Raw genomic sequence first — 6,581 nt, 5'->3', positions numbered from 1 at the left:
CTCAAAAAGAACTCTTAGTCAAGAAGAGCCAAGGTGGTATGTCAGATAAACAATTCTGTGTCAAATCTGAAAGATAATTCATAAGATTGTTCTGCTTGTTAAAAGCTTAGAGATCTGTGAAGATTGTTTCCATGTCTATCTTAGTCACCATTTAACCTCACCTCTTAGAGCACCGGGAACACAGGGAGAATTCAATAGACATCAGTTGGTTGAATAAATAAGTAGATATATAAATGACTGTATCAAAATAAAAATGAAAAAAAATGCACATGAAGACTCGTTGTTGGGAGATGGGGAAACAGAAAAAAAGTCAGTGCTAAAAGAGTCCTGAGGTCATGAAGAGATGTTCTGTCCTACAACTTTCTTTTTCAGATCAAGGACAATATAGGTTGCTGGGTTGGTCATTCCCATTTGGAGAGCTATACAGCAAAAAATGAAAATAGTTCCAACCAGTGAAGAATTTCTGAATAAAATAATAGAATACAAACAACAAAAGATCTACTTTAATCATGTTTTTCTTAACATTTTAGATTTAGCATTTGTATTTAGTAACGGTTTTCAAAATGATCCATCATTAGGCATTGTATCTTGCCAAGCCTATATTTCCCTGTCAGTGTATTTAATTAATGACCTTACAATCAATTTATAAAATATGTAGATATTTGAGGCAGTTCTCAAGTTTGCAGTAAGATATTTAAATGGATGGTGCTGTGAATGTAAACACTAAAAATACTTCCAATAATCCTTCCTTCCTGTAACTGGGTATTTTATCAAGATGTTTTTAGAATAAATTTTATTTCCCTTTACAAAGAACAAGTAAACAAAAGAAACACTGTAATGGAATGGAACGCTGGATCACATCCCCGTGAACCATCGCTGATTATAGTCATAGCTGCCCTTGACAGATCCATTCAAGCTCAGATTTACCTTGTTTTATCATCATCCCAAAAGTATCCAAGGTGTGTTTCTTTGATTTTGGCCCAAGAACTTCTCCAACCTTGGAATAATCCACTTAGCTCTAGTTTAACCATGACCTAGAACATAGGGAAGTTAATACCCCTGCAGTCAAGCCTCAACCAAAGAAGGTAGTAGATATATCTTCCAGTCTCCCATCCATCTGGAAGACATTCTGAATACTTTTCAGGTGGCTGCAGTGAAATAGAGCACCTGTGGCTCACAGTGGTGTCTTTATATCAGCTTTTTCTTGCTCTGCCCTCAGTCAGGCTCCTAGTTTCACTTCCCCAAAGCACTGATCGCAAGTATTTTTCTCAGGGTCTGCTTTCAGGAGAACCCAAACTAAAACACATAAAAACAAAAAATACATATAATTATGGTTAAAATGCCTAAAGATAACAAACCCTAACCTTTTGGCTTCTTTTTAAAGCCATATAATAACTATGGAGCACCTGGGTGGCTCAGTTGGTTAAGCGACTGACTTCAGCTCAGGTCAGGATCTCACGGTTTGTGAGTTCGAGCCCCGCGTCGGGTTCTGTGCTGACAGCTCAAAGCCTGGAGCCTGCTTCAGATTCTGTGTCTCCCTCTCTCTCTGCTCCTTCCCCACTTGTCCTCTGTCTCTCTCTTTCTCTCAAAATAAATAAATATAAAAAAAGAATGTTTTAAAAAAACTATAATAACTAAAATACTGTATTTGAGAACAACTCAAACATTACCAAATTATATCTTCTTCCCCATTTCTACCAACCCCATATCCAACTACTCTGCCTCCATAGCAGTAAGTCCTATTAAAGTTTGATATGGATTCTTTCTGTCATATTTTTATTCACATTGATACTTATTTGTGTGCATTTATAGTATCTCTTTCTCGGTTAATATTAACAGCATGTACAACTACATCTTTTTCTGTATATCTTTGACTACTTTTCATAAGATACGGAGAATTATATTTTTTTCATTTTCTAAATAGTATGTAATTGATTTTTTATTTATCTCTTTGACCTGTGACATGTCTTCAGTAACTGAGAATAAATAAATAAATCTTTTATGGAGGACACGTAGTTTTAAATATTAGATATATGAAGTGAATGTAATGCAAAACCACTGCAATTTAAGTTACAATGGAAGTTACTGCAACTTGAAATTTCAGTGAAATAAACAACATGCTTCAAGTGTTCAAGATACATATTAATCAGCAATTGCTCTGTAATAAATTTCTCCAAAATAGTGACTGGTAACAAGAATCATCTTAAGCACCTGGGGATTGGCCGATCTAGGCTGAGGTTGATGGAGAGCTTTCCTTCTCACTGTTCATTTGCAGGTAGTTGGAGGATCTCTGCTTCAGATTCTGGTAACCAGGAGGACTCTGCTCCATATGTCTCTCACCCTTCTCCAGGAAATATCAGCGTGAATGCTTGTTCTATTAGATATGCTGCCTGGGTAGAAAACTGGCAACAAAATTACCTCGTACAGAAAGAAATGTTGATTGATCTCAATTACTACTGTAACTTAATCTCCATCAATCATCAGTGTCGTACTGTATTATGATTGTCCCTAATACCAGAGAATAATCATATTGTCCCTTTTCGACAAATTTTAATCATTGAGGTATTAAATTCATGACAAGTCTTAGAAATGATTTTGGAAAAAAATTATTTAAAAAACCATACATACTTAGGGCGCCTGGATGGCTCAGTCAGTTAAGCGGCTTACTTCATCTCAGGTCATGATCTCGCAGTCCATGAGTTCGAGCCCCACGTCGGGCTCTGTGCTGACAGCTCAGAGCCTGGAGCCTGCTTCGGATTCTGTGTCTCCCTCTCTCTCTGCCCCTCCCTCACTCACACTGTCTCTCCCTCTCGCTCTCAAAAATAATAAATGTTAAAAAATTTATAAATAAATAAATACATACATAAATAAATAAAAATAAAAAATCATACATACAACCAATAAACAGTAAGGAGAAATGTTTCTTAAGACTGGTATCTAAAAATCCATGCCTGTGCTTTTCTGAAATATATAAAAGTTTTGTGGGATGGAGTTTTCTTACCTACCACCCTTAGGTACTTACACAAAACAGTCTGGCATAATCAAGGACCTGATACTTCCTCATGAAGATGAGGTCTTCAAGTCTTTCTTTTTTGGTTATTTTTTTTCCTACAAAATGTAGATCATAACTCAAGCCACGTCACATTCTTATTCCAATGGAAAAGCAGCTTTTACTGATCGTTTCCACGTAAGCTAACCCATTGTGTAAGGAGTTTATTGTTTCTTTCTTCTCTTTCTGTTAAATTCATTTTAAAGCAGCTTCAACTGTTACAGCCTAAGGACGGTATTCAGTGATTTTGAGCTGAGTGCCATATTGACTGCCATGTCTTGCTTGTGTTATAGTATTTTCTATTCAGTGGTTGTATCTGGTCCTGAGGCTTCCATCAAAGCATCATAGTTCAAAATGGGAAAAGTCACGTATAGTCAATAACACTGTAATAACATTGTATGGTGACAAATAGTAACACTTAGCAAGGCGAGCAGAGCACGACGTATAGAATTGTTCAGTCACTATGTTGTACACTTGAACCTAATGTAACATCGTATGTCAACCATACTTCAATAAAAAGAATACAAAGAAAGGGGGAAATGGTACCTAGGTGCAAGGCAAATCTGACACTAACTGCTCTGTGTTCAACCAAACTTCACAAATTAAACTTACAGTCCTCCACAAAATTGCCCTAATTTCAGACACAACACACAAGCTTGAGGGTTCCCAGACTAGTCCTACTTCTGGCCAACTGGCTACAAATTTGGGTGTTCCCATCGTCACTGTTTTGCTGATTTGTTAGAATGACTCACAGGACTCATAAAATGCTACCCAGTTGGCCCTTGAATAATGTGAGCATTAGGGGCACTGACCCCTCACACAGTACAAAATCCACATTTAACTTTTGTCAAAAGTTAACTACTAACAGTCTACGGTTGACTGAAGCCTCATCAATAACATAAACAGTCACTTAACACACAGGTTGTGTGTTATATGCGTTATATACTGTATCCTTACAATAAAGTAAGCTAGAGAAAAGAAACTTTTAAGAAAACTTAAGGACGAGAAAATACATTTACAGTATTGTAAAATATTGTAGTGTATTTTTTAAATCCACATTTAAGCGGGCCCTGCACAATTCAAACATGTGTTGTCCAAACGTCGACTATATTTACAATCACGGTTTGACTACAGAAGGAAGGATACAAATCAGGACCCGCCAAAAGGAGAGGTGCAAAGGGCAAGGTCTGGGAAAGTCCCAATGAAAACTTCTCTGTCTACTCACTGTGGAGTCACGTCACCTGCCCAGCACGTTGAAGTCTATTACCAGCCAGGAACCTCACCCAAGCCTAGCTGTCTGGTGTTTCTTTGGGGGGAAGGGGGGAAAGTGGGGGTGCATTCATTATGTAGGCATCATTGACCGAATCACTGGCCATGAGATTGAACTGTCTCTAGCCCTTTCCCCTCTCTGGAGTTTGGCTGACATCACGGGGCTCAAAACTCCTCATAAAAAAAAAAAAGTTCAAAGATCCAAACCTCTAATCATTTAGATTTTCTGGCAGAACCAGGCCCCATCCTGGATCATCTTGTTAGCACAAAATCAGATGTGGTCTGAGGGGTCCACCATGAATAACAAAGACACTCCTTTCAAACAAGAAATTCCAAGGTTTAGGGTACCCCTCCCAGGAACTATAGATAAAGATCAGGCAAATTCTTTTGTTATACAATACCTGGACATAAGACTGAGTGTCTAAAATACATGTCTGTTACTTAATCTCTAAAACCACCCTCCCATAAAAGGAAGTAGTAGGAATTAAGAGGCTGTTATGTTCTCTATACAGCCAGAGAAGCACTATGTAAATATATGTATTAATAATTCTCGCATCTGAGCAACACAGTGATATAACAGAAGTGGAAATATATAATAATGAAAGAGAAACCAAACTTTAAGACTCAGCAATAAGAGTTAGAGTACTGAGATCTGAAATCCAGGTCTAGCCTACCCAATGTGTCCTTTTGACAAATCACTGAAACCCTCTGAACCAACTCAATTTTCTCCTCTCTAAAACGGGAATAAAATATTTTACGGGATTGTTGCAAAGAATATACTTAGTGAATAAAAGTGAAATTCAGATAAAAAGTCTTTATCCAATGGAATTTACTGAAGGGGAATGTGCCTGTGTGGTACAAAAATTTTATTACCCTAGTTGTAAAGATTCAGGTCCCCAGTCACACTCACATGACTTTTCTTCCTCCCCCACTCCCACATCATCTAATCTAACAGTTCTGGTTATGAACATGAGTTTAGAGACAAATAGAGGAAATTAGACCTTAACCAGTGATGTACTTTGTAAACTGATGATTACTGGACCAGTGGCACATAGGATTGGTATCATTTTTTTTTTAATGTTCATTTATTTTTGAGAGAGAGAGACAGAGCACGAGCAGGAAAGGGCAGAGAGGAAGGGAGACACAGAATTTGAAGCAGGCTCCAGGCTCTGAGCTGTCAGCACAGAGCCCGATGCGGGGCTCAAACCCACGGACTGTGAGATCATGACCTGAGCCAAAGTCGGACGCTTAACCGACTGAGCCACCCGGGTGTCCCAGATTGGTATCGATTTTTAGCAACATCGGTTCACTAAATTTGGTTTCTTTCTGCCATGTGACCAGGGACTTTGGACATTCTGTCCTGGAAATCCTTCAAGAGTAACAAATGACATAAAACAACTTTCCATCGTGTTGATGGCAATGAGGACATACCTACTGTGAAATTCCATGCACAGTTGATGTGTGTTCCTCTACAGCGATCACAACCTTTAAGCAGCCTGCCCTAAACAGTATCACAAGTTCCTGCAGGCTATTGACTTGAAGATTTTAGTTTAGTTTTCTTTTCAGACTCTTTCAGCTTCCCATTGTTAAGTGATCTAAGACAGTTAATATGTTCCTGCACGGGTCTAGATTTCTTTAGCTAAGGAAATCAAGCTCCCTTATTTTCCTTATACGCGAAATAAAAAAAAAAATACAGGTCTTGTTCTGTATGCCGCAAGTTCTGGACACATGCTAATTTTGCCTTTATACATAAGTGCTTCTGCTGCTTTCTAGTCTTCTAACTGGACCCATTGAATTAGCAGCCAGCAACTGTATTCTAGAAGCCTAAGTCCATACAAGAAGTCTCCCTGCAGGGGTGAGATGAAAAAAAAAATGTTTAAGAGAAGCAGCATTTCTTACCATTGTAGGAGGATGTATCTTCCTGTAGAAGAGACTTTATGAAGAAAGGGGACAGTGTGCTTATGTGATCACACTATGAAGAACTCTCAGATATTGATTACTACATTCCAGGCACTTCATCTACATTATGTACTCGATACGTTTTGTGTGCATTATTTCATTTAATATTCACATGGCTCCGTAAGATTAGCATTATTACTGTTCAGGCTGAGAGTACTTAAGTGGGTTGCTGAAGGTGGTAATGCCAGGAAGTGGTAAAATCGGTTTATATGATGTTCATGCCACCGTTCTTAAAAATTACAGTTACTGCCTGTCTGAGGAAAGCAACTTCACACAAAATCACAATATAAACAAAGCCTAACAC

Source organism: Panthera leo, assembly GCF_018350215.1.
Source record: "Panthera leo isolate Ple1 chromosome D2 unlocalized genomic scaffold, P.leo_Ple1_pat1.1 chrD2_random_Un_scaffold_63, whole genome shotgun sequence".
Classification (NCBI taxonomy): domain Eukaryota; kingdom Metazoa; phylum Chordata; class Mammalia; order Carnivora; family Felidae; genus Panthera; species Panthera leo.
The sequence above is the reverse complement of the archived record's forward strand: the minus strand, read 5'-3'. Positions refer to the sequence as shown.